Source organism: Macrobrachium rosenbergii, chromosome 23, assembly GCF_040412425.1.
Source record: "Macrobrachium rosenbergii isolate ZJJX-2024 chromosome 23, ASM4041242v1, whole genome shotgun sequence".
Taxonomy (NCBI): Eukaryota; Metazoa; Arthropoda; class Malacostraca; order Decapoda; family Palaemonidae; genus Macrobrachium; species Macrobrachium rosenbergii.
Genome location: NC_089763.1, coordinates 47375389 through 47391616, shown reverse-complemented (window position 1 = coordinate 47391616; position 16228 = coordinate 47375389). Strand labels below are relative to the sequence as shown.

The following is a 16228-nucleotide window of genomic DNA, read 5'->3' as shown; positions in this document are numbered from 1 at the left end:
CAAGACACAAACGTAACATTATCTACCCAACCTATGAATCACCAGCCGTGTCCTACTAGGGTTGGGGAGAACTTTTGACCCAATACCCCCATCGCCAGCCAGTAATATTGAATAAACAGGTAAATTAGTTCCCTCCATTATGTTTGCAATAACTGACAGAAAGTAACCACTATTGAAAGGGTAAACTTGATTGCAACCAGGTTTTCCGTTACAAATACAGAGCCGTTACAAATACAGAGGGCTTCTCCAAATAATAAGTGTTCCCAAATCATTCAAGTCTAAGATCCACCAGGGCTGACCGAAAACAACTGAAAATTCATCTGTCTGACTTCCTCACTTCCTCTGCCTTGGCTTAGGCCTAGACTTCACTTCCCCGGACTTGACTTTGGAGTAGACTTCCTCACTTCCCCTGACTTGACTTAAGCCTAGACTTCCTTACTTCCCCTGGCTTGGCTTAGGTCTAGACTTCCTCACTTTCCCTGCCTTGGCTTAGGCCTAGACTTCGTCATTTCCTCTGACTTGGCTTAAGCCCAGACTTCCTCACTTCCCCTGACTTGACTTAGGCCTAGACTTCCTCACTTTCCTGACTTGACTTAGGTCTAGACTTCTCCACTTCCCCTGACTTAACTTAGGCCTAGACTTCCTCGTTTCCCCTGACTTGATAATGAAACCTAATTAATGGAAAATCATGTTTACAACCATCTAGATATCCAAACAACTCAATTTATTAAATAAGCTGGAAAATATATTTCCTTGATTTTTGAAATAGGACTAACAATGTAGCCATGCTAAACGCGCATATAACTTGGATTTCGTTTTTTTACACCAACTTGTGTCTTATTTATATTTCATTCAATCAGATGCTGAACTTCTTTGTGCTTTATCAAAAGAAATCATAAAAAGCTATAAAGGAGAAAGTTAATTTACAAATCACATTAGGCCAATGCTTATGCAACTCGGTTCCTGCTGCCAGTCAATGGTGAACACTCGATATCACACATTGAGAGCCGCAGATGTTTCTACGGGGAAATTCATTTTTGGGGGGGGGAATTCTTTTTTTTTTCTTTCTTTTAGTAAACAATTATTGAACTAACATTGACCATTCACTGGGGAAATGCCTTCTGTGGTTCTACAGTTAATCACTGATACTTATTATCAGATAAAGAGGATGACAATAATTGGAATAAAATATACTAACTGGAAACCCCACGAGTTTCTAAAGAAGTACGATCAATTTTGAAATTTGTAGCTCCACTTTTGGAACTTACTGTACAACAAATCCTGTCCGCAAAATTACGGTAATTCTTGTTTTGTGTGTGTGTGTGTGTGTGTGTGTGTGTGTGTGAGAGAGAGAGAGAGAGAGAGAGAGAGAGAGAGAGAGAGAGAGAGAGAGAGAGAGATTGCAGTAATTCTTGTAAAAAGACAGAGAGAGAGAGAGAGAGAGAGAGAGTAAAGAGAGAGAGAGAGAGAGAGAGAGAGATTGCAGTAATTATTGTAAACAGAGAGAGAGAGAGAGAGAGAGAGAGAGAGAGAGAGAGATTGCAGTAATTCTTGTAAAGAGAGAGAGAGAGAGAGATTGCAGTAATTCTTGTAAGAAAGAGAGAGAGAGAGAGAGAGAGAGAGATTGCAGTAATTCTTGTAAAGAGAGAGAGAGAGAGATTGCAGTAATTCTTGTAAAGAGAGAGAGAGAGAGATTGCAGTAATTCTTGTAAAGAGAGAGAGAGAGAGAGAGAGAGAGAGAGAGAGAGAGAGAGAGAGAGAGAGAGAGAGATTGCAGTAATTCTTGTAAGAGAGAGAGAGAGAGAGAGAGAGAGAGATTGTAGAGAGAGAGAGAGAGAGATTGCTGTAATTATTGTAAACAGAGAGAGAGAGAGTAGAGAGAGAGAGAGAGAGAGAGAGAGAGAGAGAGAGAGAGAGAGAGATTGCAGTAATTCTTGAGAAAGAGAGACAGAGAGAGAGAGAGATTGCAGTAATTCTTGTAAAGAGAGAGAGAGAGAGAGAGAGAGAGAGAGAGAGAGAGAGAGAGAGAGAGAGAGAGAGAGAGATAATAAAGAGCCTATATTTTCCAGTTGAGAAGTTAGCTGTAAAATGGGAGCACTTTTCTGTGGAGTGCCGAAGTCTGATTACCTTACCTGACATGTATGTAACCATGATTGATAAAAACTCGTTTTAATATTACATATTCTTCTACAAACAATGGGCCCCCATCCCCTGCAGGCATAAACACAACACTTCAAGAATTACAGTACACTTATCACAGTGTACTATAAGGATACTTAAACAAATTTACATATATATATATCAACATTAGCAACGGACCTTCCTTTTGACCATCCATGGCAAAATTCCACAATATTTTATCCTGATAAACGTTTAACTATAATAATATTCGCAAAATATACTTCTATGCTCATTACCACAGAGTTATCTCTTGCTCATTACCACAGAGTTATCTCTTGCTCATTATCAAAAACTATACACAAGAGCTTATTTGGCACCGGCAGTCAAGGTGTTGTCATTTTGAGCTGCTAAGAAATATGGGGAGTTCTTGCTTAATATCAGTTACCATACGAACTTTAGATCATGGTAGACACAAGATTCACTTGATTAAATCACATTATCCCAAGCGGAGGATTACCAATTCAATTCACCGTCGATGGCTAGAGAATAGATGCAAAGGTGTTACGACCGATTTCAATAAATACCTTTCCTTACCTGGACACAGTCACACTTGTAGTTTGGTTTCAAATTCAATTTATATACCAATGGTCACAGAATATTCCTTGTAAGTATATGGTATCCATAAGACAAAATTCTTAGTATAAATATTAAAAGTACAAAGTCACGGAATACAAAAAAATTTTAGAGCCCGACATAAAATTCTAACAATTAATTTCGCCGAGTAATGTTGTTACTCCTAGCTTGCTCGTAATAGCAGAAGAACAAAAATGCTTTCATTTTCCCACGTTCTAAGGTAGCACTCAACCCTGTAGGCCTATGTGGACTACAAGTTAATGTAATAATGCTTAAAACACGTATTTTACATATACACAGTCAACACAAGCAGTATGCTGTCCTTTCGATCTGGCTTCAGTTATAAACCTATTGTCTTACTTCCTTCGTGAACGTCTTCGTACAATAATATTCCAATCACTATATTTACTTACATAATAGTGATAAATATAATACATAAATCAAATTTTCATTCACCTTTATTTGTCATGAGTACCTTCAGTAATTATCCCAAAGCAATTTGGCAGATACCCAGTTGTTGCAAGACTTTAAATCTCCCTATTTAAACACTTGGACACCAACTCTGCCAATACGTAAGGAAATGTAATAAAAAACAAATACCTTTGCTACCCAGAAACACTTACGATGAAAATACCACGAAAAAAATACATATTTTTTTTTAAGTTTCAGAGGTTTACCACTCAAACGACCGCCTCGTCTCAAGCAAGACAGATGACTGACTCGAAAGAGACTAGCACTTCCGATTACCAGTTAAGTCACTAAGAAACTACGGAGGTGAGCTTTGTTGGCAGGTGGACTTACGTTAGTTAAATTCAGATTGTGTTTTTATGATATATGGACGAATAAAATGAAATTGAAAAACACACAAGACCATATATTGTGTCAAAACAAAGTTCGAAATTTTGACAAACCGAACTTTGTTTTGACAGCTCGAAGCGTCCTTGCAAATTCTCGGAGGTTTTAGTTAGAGAGAGAGAGAGAGAGAGAGAGAGAGAGAGAGAGAGAGAGAGAGAGAGAGAGAGAGAGAGAGAGAGGAACATTAAATAAATCCTAACGGAAGGAATCCCCGATTTGGTAGAACTATAGGGTAGCTCCGCGTCGCCGACGGCACTATAACTTGACTTTTTCTACAGTTTTTTGGTTGCTAATTATGAATTTACCTTTCATTATTAGCGCTAGAGTCTAATTATTCTGTAATTAACCCCCGAAGTCCATCCAACAAGGGGTTTCCATACGCGATCTTCACAAGACAGAGCACGGGTACGTCTGTTTCGAACGGTTCATATCCCGTCCGGCAAGTGCAATAACTTGTTAACGTATGGGTACCCAACCACCCCCGGCCCAGTACTAAACACGGCGAAGGGACATTCCATTTGACCGACAACAGGACCCCTAAAGTGTAGAAAAAACCAGCTGAAAAGGTAAAAACAGGCGCGGAGCTAATATATAGAATTACCCAGGATTTTTCCTCAAACTCCCCTGCTAATGAAATAACAGGCGAGCGTGGTAGAGTCTTCGAGCTGTCAAACTCTCAAACGGGTGATGAAAGACTAACTGGAAAGCTTCTTCTTCATTTCTGATAAAAAATAGAGAGCTGTACGAATGCAATTAAAGCCTGTCTTTCACGTGCGCCACATAGCATCCATGAATCCTACCCACAGAGAAATTGGTGCAAGAATCGACACAAATTATAAGTGTCCTTTTGTGCTTTTGATGACCGTATTTGAAAACCATCATAATATTAATACAAAAAATTTAATTATTCAGTTTACAACTACCTAGAACCCGGATTAATAGCCATATATTTAAGTTATATAAGAAATAAAAGTTAGGCCTCACTATAAGCCGTCGTTTGCCACTCGGTAAGCAAGCAATTCGCCTGCGATCACGGTTGTTCCCCAAATTCAAACAGTATGTTGCAGATTCGTACTGAATACTCAGCAGGTGCTCAAGTAATTGTTACATTATTTATAGAATAGATTTATTAATTTACGAATTCGTGATGCTTATTCAGCAAGTACTTGGAGGCTTAATTTGTCAGTCACCCTTAACAGAGAAACAGTAAATCAACCTTAATTTTTCATGGATTACAAGACATCAAAGGTGATATTTAATGGCCCTGTTATCTCAAGTATAGCTAATCGACTTCCTTCACTTGAATCTTATTTTATTCTGAGATCGTTGTTTTAAATTGCACCTATAATAGTTTTCAATTTTGGGGTTTATTCCGCAATAAATCGAGATAGTTGGCTCTTGGCCACCTTAGCTGAGATCGAAAAGGGCTGTCAGAGATGGTCTGCATTGGTTTAAAGAGCCAAGAATTCCACATCAGAGCTCTTATACCCTTCAACGCCTAGTACAATCACGATAAACGTTCCGTCATGGACCCTAAGAAAGATACTTTCAAGAAACTCAGAATTGCCAGAAATTTGCAAAGTCAATTTTTGAAAACTATACAATCGTCTTTCAGCTTCAAACGACTACACATTCTATGAAAATCATGGAAAAGTTCCAAAATTCTAAATTCCGTGGCCACAGAACCCCTTTGTTAGGCATTTTTAAGATTACCAATGGTTATTCGAACTTACAACGTCTACAAAGCCAAGATTATCCCGGAAAAACGCAAGAAAAACTGTCTTGAAATACCTTGTTCTTAATAGAGTCTTTTTGTACATTTCCTAAGCTCTTGTTTAAAGAGACCCTTCCACCTTTGTGTTTACAACTCCACTGAGCCTTCCCGATGTCAGGACAGGAATTGTTTTGGCCAATCAGAGGCCTGCACCGTAACCAAAGTTTCTGTCGCCCCCTTTCATTGGCTGAGAGTTTTGACTTTAGGCAAAGCGTCTTCGCAAACGATCTCCCATTGGCTGGTGGAATGAGACCCAATTTTCAGAAGATATTTCTGTGGGGACCAATCTCCTTCTATACCTAACATGTATATGAATAGTTTATGAGCATGTAAGTATGCAAATGAAAATTTACGCTTACTAGAGGAAGAGAGAGAGAGAGAGAGAGAAAAACTAGATCGTGCTCATTACTGTACAGGAGACAGGGTGAGCTCTGATAACTTACGGGTTGCACACACGAGGGAGATTACTGCGCTGGCGTAAGGTCACCTTAAACTTACAAAACTGTATCACAGGACACAGACCAAGACTATAACGTCAGTAGCTACAGATTCCTTGAGCTCTTACTGTCGTGAACGGAATGGAATATAAAATTCAGGACAAAGGTCAAGCACTGGGACCTATGATGAGGTCATTCAGGGCTGAAAAGGAAACTGAGAGTAAAAAGGTTTAAAAGGTGTAACAGGAGGAAAACCTTTTTGCAGTTGCACCATGAAACAATTGTTAGGAGAGGGGTGAAGGAAGCTAGATGGAAGAAAGAGAATATGAATGGAGGTACAGTAACAGGAATGAAGGGATTGCAGCTAGGGGCCGAAGGGACCCCGCAAAGAACGTTAAGCAATGACTGCAGTGCTCCGCATGAGGTGCACTGACGGCCTTACGAAGGTTATTCTCGTGATTCCTTGCTAATTGAGGAATTCACTTCCTTTCTGAGTATAACGTCAAATTTCCCTAAATTTTAGAGAAATTAAAACTCACGGACGATTTACGAGCAGAAATAAAGTACCTTGATTATATTGATTAATAATAACAAATATTGATAACTAACAGCACTGGACTATCATGATGTAGATGTGTTGATTTCGATTTTAAGAAGGGAACCCGAATTCTAATGGGACGTGTACAGCATAGTTGAAACCAACTTATTTCCCTCTTGATGGCTGAATATAAATTACTGCCATTTGCATTCCAACCTCAAAAAGCTATTAAATCGAATCCTGACCAAGGTAATTGTGCGTACTCTTGCAGCGGATTAAGTGACGCAGAGAAGTCCTTTCCGCGTAATGGTAATTAAAGTAAGTGATCAATATTCTCCAAAACAAGGGCTTGTAAATCACTGACGCGATTCAATACCGAAAGAGGAATTATGACACAGCAGTGGCCACACACAGTTACTAACGCGTCCGTGATTTACAAGCCCTTGTTTTGGAGAATAATGATCACTTACTTTAAGTAACCTAAGTGTGTGTGTGTGTGTGTATATATATATATATATATATATATATATATATATATATATATATATATATATATATGTGTGTGTGTGTGTGTGTGTGTGTGTGTGTGTGTGTGTGTGTGTGTATTTGTTATTTATCTATCGATCTTTCCTTTGCAGCCAAACACGTATACATACTCTGTTTGATTGACTTTCTCTCTCTCTCTCTCTCTCTCTCTCTCTCTCTCTCTCTCTCTCTCTCTCTCTCTCTCTCTCTCTCTCTCTGAGGTTTACCATTCCAAACAATGCGGTAATTGACCATTTTTCTTTAAGAAAACGGAGTAGTCAACCGGCTTGACATTTAAGATGGATTATTTCCCTTTAACACAGCAAAGCAATATTATCACCACTTAGCGTCCTCCAAGGAGTTACAGTTTGGCGCATGTTACCGTGTCAACTAAGGCAAACATAAAAAAGACACGTTTCGTTCTAGCGAATGTTTAGATAAATAGTTGATTAATGAGATAGGGTCATGTGCTTTTTTTTTAATTGCCTTTCCCAGTTAAGGAAAGAGCAGCATTTGCAGAAGACAGAAACTACGCCAGATGTTAAATCCATATTCTGAGTCAACTCACCAACCTGGATAATTACCTAATTGAACTTTCGAGTCAACTCACCAACCCAGATAATTACCTAATTGAACTTTCAACTCAAAAGTACTTGTTTGACTTTTCTGGCGTCCCTCATTCTTCACATACTCAGTAGCGATTAGCAATTGAGAATCTAGGAGTAAAGTGTCTTAATGGGTTTCAGTCATTAACAATTTTACGAAAACATAGGATATTTACTTAATCACCCTTATCGATCTTGAAATGTGTAGTATCTTGATTTGATATAACGTGAAATATACAATACATTTAGTTAAGAATATTCATTTGTGTATTTAGTCGTTCATATCCTACTCATTTATTTTTCTCTGGAAATAGTAGTATATATCGAAAAAAGCTTTCTTTTAAAAGGGTTCACTCTTATTCAACAGAATACACCTTCATAAATAATATAATTGAATGAGTCTAAAGTCGTGGTGGTTAAGTGCTATACCAACTTTTCGAATTGATGGTGAAATGGCTTCAAATACGTATCTTGCTATTTCTGTTCGACCGATGCCACTTAATCTTCAGTGTCAATTATATAGCGAGCATATCCTTCCTGTATAATACAGGGTATTTAAAAATGATATATCTTACTTGTTGATTATTATAGTCTTTTTCCTGTTGAAATGTAAAATGCTTTTGTTTTACAGGAATCTACATTAAATTTGGAAGTTAGAAAGCCTTTATGCACAGACAGGTCAGTTACTGAATATCACATGACAGTAGAACCTGGATATAGAAATACATACTCTAATTTTATTCAATAAAATCTTTTAAATTAAAATGTCTCGCAAAAATTATGTTGCCGTTTTGTGCTGTTTGGACTGAATCCTTAACAACGGTCTCGCAGGCGACAGAAATTGAAAACAAACAACTTTGCCCAAAGGATCAAAAGAAGCTCGACAAAGGTTTCCCGTTTTGAAAAGAAAGTAACATCCATTTTGCCATGCCAACAAAAACAAACCTTCTGAAAGAAACAGAGTCACAAATTCAACAAAGTGGAAATCCAATTCGCAAGATCAGTTGCATTTATGACTAAAAAAAAAATCTGGACACATGCAAGAACAATGTTAATCTCGGTTGTTACGCCCTTCTATTTATGAATGTCTGTACAGTGTATGGGCATCCAGCTCGCTGTCTATATGTAACTGGCTATTTGTGTTTGTCTTCATTTGAAATTCTACCCGTCTGAAATACTAAACAGCTCATCTTCCTACTCGGCTCTCTGCTCTGTTAATATTTCAGGCCTGAATAGCACATTTATAAGTCAAAAACGTTGCTGTGTTCAACTGAAAGACCTGTAATTGAAAAATAATGTACATCCGTCGTGCGGCAAGTGCTTCAATAATATGCTGAATAGGAGACTGACAGGCAATGTAATTACCATCTGGTCTAGATGCCTCAGTTATTCATTTCACTGGTTGCAACTTTCACTTGATGTGTGCTAGTGTGCTAGAAATATTTCTTCAATATAAGTTCCTCATTCGGCTGGGTTCCGTTCTCAGCTAGCACTCTGCTGGCCCTGCGTTCGAATCTCCGACCGGCCAATGAAGAATAAGAGGAATTTATTTCTGGTGATAGAAATTTATTTCTCGCTATAATGTGGTTCGGATTCACAATAAGCTGTAGGTCCCGTTGCCAGGTAACCAGTTGGTTCTTAGCCACGTAAAATAAATCTAATCCTTCGGGCCAGCCCTAGGAGAGCTGTTAATCGGCTCAGTGGTCTGGTTAAACTAAGGTATACTTAAATTTTTCTCAAATATAAACAAAAATAAAATGCAAATCTCCTTACGTCTATTTTGGTTTGGACTATGACACCTCATAATTTATCAGTTTTTATTATGAACTTAAAAACAAAAAGGCAAGTTTATTAAAGAGTCTGATTAGTTATTTTCTTTGGGAAGGATGTAAACAGATAGAGTGAACGCAAACCCTAATACCTAATGATATATGCTGCAATACATAGTAACTGGAAGGATAAGAAACGATTTTTACATATAAGCATCGCCGGAAAGGACAATGAAGTTTTGAAACGAACGTAAATGATTTGAAACTTGTAAATAGTTCACTTGAAAGGTATTATATATATACATACATACATACATACATACATACATACATACATACATATATATATATATATATATATATATATATATATATATATATATATATATATATATATATATATATATATATATATATATATATATATATATGCTACGATAACTTTAAATGTATGATTTGTTAAACTGAATGTTACAATTGTATTTGTTGGCTTAACTGCCATGTATCTTTATAAGTATTTATAACTGCTTGTTTATTGCATTTATTGCATTCATTCTCCTACTTTAAGAACTATGACCTTTCAAAGATCTTTGTAAAATAAAGCTAGGAATACAAAAAATGCGAGTCTTCTTTCTTCGTTTATCCATGATTTGAAAAATCAATTCAATAATTCGGAAAAACTACAAATAGATTATTAAATGAGCAACAAATTATGCTGGACAAATGTTCATAACAACACATTTAGATAAAATATAAAAGAAATCAAAATTGACAGTATCGTTATGGAAGTTCATATGGGAAAACACGAGTAAAGAAATACAAAACTAATAGTGTTGGTAAAAAAACAAAAAAGGAAGACAAAATTGAAAGAAAATTCTCTCTCCTCTCTCTCCACCGTAGGTGGGAGCCACAGAAGTTTTTAACTAACTAGGTGTCTAATTCTCTGCCTAGGTTGACGGAGGCATGCTGGGTTTTAGGGATCGTTTCCAGTTATTCGTCCTCCTGCGGTCCGAAATTCAGGTGGTGTAGGTCGCCCAGTTGTGACCTAGACGAGTCGGTAAACACAGGCGAAGTGCCAATAAGTATACTGACAGCACACATATCTGCTCGAGAGACATAAACGTCTTCTCTTCAGTCCAGGCGAAAAAACCACCATTTTCTTCCGCTAAATATCTTTCCTTTTCCTCCAGTGGTCCATACTCCTGAAAGATAGACGCTTTCACTTTTGTGACGTTTGCCTGTAAGCTAAATGTGGCGCGATAATTCCGTAGACTTTTTCACTTTTCCCGCTTTGTCTCGCTCTATAAAGATTTCATTTTTGTACTCGCTACTCTCATTCTTTTTCTCCCACTAACAGGCACCCGAGGTGTCAAAGTAGTTTCAATCCTAACTGTTGAACATTTCATTTCATCTGACCATTTTTCAGTTTCCTACCATTAACATACTCATTTTTATTCATGACTATTTTTTAACTACTATCGTCAAACGACCCCTATGGGCTGCTTTGTAAACAAGAACCCGTGCTGGCATAAGGCCAGGTTAATCTCCAACGATAACAGCAACAACACCCAATCTATGAGAGAGAGAGAGAGAGAGAGAGAGAGAGAGAGAGAGAGAGAGAGAGAGAGAGAGAGAGAGAGAGAGAAGTTCGTGCTCTGAAAACGTCAGCCTACTTGACAGACGAGAGGATTTGCAGCCTCCTGAGAGAAGGGGAAAAAGATTTTGATTTTTGCTTCCAATTTCACGGGGACTAAATTTTATTTTTTAACTTTTAAAGCCGTTTCAGTTATATTAACTATAGGACAAAGTATATCATTTCTGACTAAATATCAAACTTCAAATATATTCATGTGAATTTGCGATAAATGAACAAGGGGCCAAATAACTATATTTGATTCGTCCTTTGCGCAGGGCCCGGTGCTCAATGATTGATGTCTGTTTTTCTTCGCATGTCATTGAAGACCCTATTTTCATTCTGGTATCATTGAAGACTACCTTGATTATAACTGACTGATATATAACAGTAATACATACCGTAAATCCAACTTTTCTAATCTATTTTCATGTGCTGCGTTATCATGTCAAATATCCAATAATTAAAGTAAAATGATAGAACACTAAATTAATAAAAAAAATGCTTGAAGATATGGGCGAATAAGCCTTTCGCAAATAAGTTCTTTCTACCAATAACAATTGCTTCAGTGATATCGGTTTCAGTTCTTTGCTGTCATCCACAAAACAAAGTCTGTGTTAAATACAGTCATTGTTTTGTGGTTGATAGTAAAGAACTGCAATCGATATCACTAAAATAATCGTGATTGGCAGAAAAACTCATTAGTGATTTTTTTTATTTTGATTGGATTTAATTAAAATAATTTTAGGTATTCATTTGGAATAGTGTGCATGCATGATTATACGGTTAATAATGAAAAAATTATTCATTATCAATCAATATAAATAACTTAAAAGTTTACAAGAACAGGCGTCCTGTCTTTGATATGAGTCATGAAGGTTTCAATATCTTTAGTACTAAGAAAGGTCCGCATCATTTTTAAACTTAACACGAAAGGATTGGTAACATAAATATACAATTATGTGCATGAAAAATTATTAATAGTACCGTATGTAACGTCGAAACTATATCTATATTTACCGCACCGTCTTCCTGGTAACAGTTAATGAAGGAAAAGTACAGCAATCCCTGTTTCGTCAAACAAACTTTCTTCCACGAAGCCAAGAGAGACTGATCACCCAAAAACTCGGACCTTTCCACTTCGTTTTCCTGGCCAGAAACATTGAAAACTTGAACAGAGAAAATCCCGGTTGATTTCCAGAAAAAGTTAGCGAGACTACGCAGGCCGCCAAGATAACACCCAAGAGAGCTTTCTATTTATTTAGGAAGTTTCGGCCGCTGGATCTCAAAAACACTACTTAAAAAAAAAACTGGTTCAGTGAAGGGGGCGCATCGTTTTTCATACGCTTCTTAGGTTGTCTCTCTATCTATCTGGCAATCTATCTATACATATACAGTACATATATATAATTACAATCACAACATGTGGTTTATATGTTAATTAAAACTACAGGTGAAGAAATAACATACCGGTCAGGACCTACACCCAGTATGTTATTTCTTCACCTGTGGTTATACATATACATATACATATACATATACATATACATATACATATACATATACATATACATATACATATATATAAGGAAAATTTTTCCTTCGTGGGATTTGCCTTTATCTTTACATTCAACCTTTAGTGATCAAGTATTTTATTGAAAAATAGCATGAAATAAAATGAAACCTATTATGATGTGTCCAAGCAAATTAAGTATACGGCAGAAAAGGGAATTAATTAAAAACATGAAGAACTACTGTCCAGTTTTTTGGGCATAAACTTAGAAAAATTTGGTAATAGGTACTAAAAGACAATATATATCATAACAGAAAACGTTTTGACGTAATTGAAATTTCAGAATCGTTTTCAGAATATCAAAGCTTCAGCAAAGCCCTTTAGAGAACTCTTATAATAACCTCAATTCAGGCCCCTAAAAGAACTTTTCTCAAACCCTTATCATTTGCTTAGTGAGACCTTCTCACCTTTAACTGAGACGTTTTGAAGAATTCTTATCAAACCTCTTACAAGAGCCCTGCTCAAGCCCTTAAAAAAATTCTTTCGAATAGCCCTAAATTAAGTTTACTAGAAAATCCTTTATCGAGCCCTTGATTAAGGCCCTGAGGAAGACTGTCATGTAAGTCAGTTAATTAAGAAACTGAGAACAACCCTCATGAAACCTTTAATTACAACCATTTGCGGAACCTTATTAAAAGTCAATTAAGCCCTTATAATAACATCAATTAAGGCCTTTAGAAGCCCTTTTATCAAACGGTTATCAATTGCTTATTAGTGGCCTTATCAACCTTTAACTGAGACTTTTCGAAGAACCCGTATCAAACCTCTTAGAACAGCCCTTACCAAGCTCTTAAAGTAAGTCTTCAGAATTACCCTTAATTAAGACTTACCAGAGCCCTCATTAAGCCCTTGAATAAGGCCCTAAGGAGAGTCCTTATCAATCCATAAATAAGGTACTGAGTAAAACACTTATCAATTCTCAAGACCTTTAACTAAGTCCCGTAGAAGAGCCCTTATCAAACCCATAATTGAAGCCCTTGGACGAACTATTATCAAGAACTTAACTAACGCTCTCAGAAGAATCTTTATTGTACCCTTAATGATCCTGCGCCAAAATTTTTGCCGATGCTTCTGAGGCGGAAATTGCATTTTGCGCTGAATGTCAGACGAACGCGTTCGCACCTCCAGCGAAAGTTAGGTTCGAGGACTTAAGAGAGATTAGCAACGCGTGACACAGCCTTGATTAGGACTTGATCTTGTAAGCGGCATTAAAATGAACCCATTAACACGCATTTAGAAATTAAAAGCTTGGTAGTCACTGCAAATACGAGGCATCGAACAATGGATTACTTCCATCAAAGGCTCAAGTACATACATTAAATCAATGTATCTCAGGATGCAGTTAATCACTGACATAGGACAGAAGTCGGTACAGTCATTATTAGGATTAATCATTTCGGCTTTGCTATTTTTATGTGCATCAATACACAGAACAATCGCCAAAAATCGCATCCCTGATTTTATTTTTCCATTTTATCGAAAGAGCTTAATAAGGATGACCACGCCAGCGTAACGCCAGTTTTCACTAACAATTCAGTATGTTGTTGGATGCTTAATCCATACTTCTTCTTCTTTTTTTTTGCATTCCCTAATATATGTGCAGTAAATGCATATAAACAACTACATGGATATATCTAAATATCGAACGGGTGAAAGGACCAAAAAAGATTATGAACGATGAACAAAAGGCAAACAGACAAAAGATGGAGAGGCAGACAAATTTGGTCGAATTGGTGTTCCACATACATACAGCTTTACTAACTTCACCGATCATATAATCATGTAACTACTGTCATAAATCGTATGCATCGTCAAGCATAATTTGTTTTATTTCTTACCTTTTCTCGATTATAGATAATGATCAGAGGTCTCTCCGTTATTTCCAGGATAAGATGAAGAGAAATAAAATCTTCTGTCGAATACTAATTTCAAAAAGCGTTAAAATTATATTAAAATATTTAAAGTAATTAGAAACATCACGCTCGGAGGTAACGACCTCGTCGGGAAATTTAATTATCGAAAACTTCAGTGTTGGCAGTTGAATTAATTTTCATTTTTCATTCTAAATTCATTTGCTGTTGTTGAACTGGTTGCGCGTCAAGTCAATTACCTGCAGACCCGTTATCTGTGCAGTTGCCATGACGACGGGAAGTAAAAATTACTTATACTTGCAAATCAAATATGAAGATGAAGTGGTGTCCACAAAACCACTTTGCTGATGACGTTCTTAACTGTTCGAAAGCTTTAGGCCATTGTTGGTAGCTGGGAAGTGCAGCTACGGAATTTTTTTTTTATCGGTTTTTACTTAAATACTTTTTCTTGATAGATAATAAATTTTGTATTTTTTAACTTCTGTAATAGTTGAGGTACGATACTAAGCAGTAGTCAATACGTTGCTAAACGTGAATATACAGTGATACTGATAATATGTTAGATAATTTTAAAGGGTAAGAACAGGATAGATTCAAGGCGCCAGATGTCATTATGACAACACCTATCACTATAACATCACAGGAATCTCAAACTCATGGGAGATGAAGTACTTGCCTCCAACTCTTTATAATTATTGTAGTCCTTCATAAATATTTGTCAACTTTTTAAATAAAATGGGGTTAGGAAGTATAAAGAACTATGAAAAAGGGTGAACTGTTTCCATTCCAACGCAGTTATTTTTCAATTCCGAGGATATTTTTCAAATTTAAATAAGACATGCTCACACAATATGCCTTGGAATAAAAAAGAAGTGATTTATGACAAACGACCAAATTTTTCTGCCATAAAATCAAGATTTTATAAGAATACACTTACAAACTGAAATTTTAGTGCGAGAGTTCATAGCGCCTTTGAGTAAAAGTCTAAAGAAGAAAACATAGACGTAAACAGAAAATTATCTTGAATTTCAGTTAAAATGAACTTATCAATACAAAATGTATGAATAGTCGCTTTGAGTTATATGTAAGATGCCAAGAAAAATTTTTGGCATTTCTTTACAATATTCTCTCTCTCTCTCTCTCTCTCTCTCTCTCTCTCTCTCTCTCTCTCTCTCTCTCTCTCTCTCTCTTCTGCTTCAGTAGCTAACCATACAACCTAATTTGAATAATTTAAATGAGTTTACCTCAAGTTGATACGGACTGTTTTTTCCTGAGCGCTGTTCCTTTATCATGACCCTTTGTAACCTTACGATTCGTTTTTGGATTCCTCTTTTTTTTTAATAACTCAGTATTTCTACGCTTTCCTTTGGTACCTTTACTTAAAAACAGGTTAAATATATTAATTTAACCTCATTTTATTATCCGTTCTGTAATACTGCCATTTAAAATTAACATTTCCAACCTATTTCGTAGTAAATGCTATTTCATTGTTTTATATGTCTCTTAATGTTAATTCATGTGATACATATTTCGCTTTCAGAATTTATTTCTAAAACAACAAGAAATCAGCAAAAAGGGGGGGGGTTTTCCTCCTTGTGCCCCCGTAGGAGAGATAAGGCAGCATCTATAGAAGGAAATTTACATAATGAGGTAAACATGGACCCCTTCGCAATAGAGATCGTTTCTTTAATATATGCCGGTCCTCCCTTCTGAAATTCACTTTTTTTCTCCTTGTTATTTAGTTACTTATACAACAATGCGCTTAACTTCTTAGGATCTCAGCTACGCTATCCCTTCATCTCTATACCTTTATAAAACCTTCAAAACTTATTACGACTAAACACTTTGCAGTTATGAATTACTAGCGTCTTTTGAATTGTGTTTATGTATATAA

General features: G+C 36.4%; 1 long non-coding RNA gene across 2 annotated transcripts in view; it reads right to left on the bottom strand.

Annotated features, from left to right (window-relative positions):
* LOC136851598 (uncharacterized) overlaps positions 1–16228 on the bottom strand; it is a 226683-nt gene that overhangs the window by 14448 nt on the left and 196007 nt on the right. The window contains exon 1 of one of the 2 annotated variants that reach the window (XR_010856922.1): positions 5401–5711. The exons of the other annotated variant lie outside the window; for it this stretch is intronic. This is a non-coding gene — a long non-coding RNA (uncharacterized lncRNA). Of the gene's footprint in view, positions 1–5400; positions 5712–16228 lie in introns of those variants that run through there. 2 annotated transcript variants of the gene reach the window in all.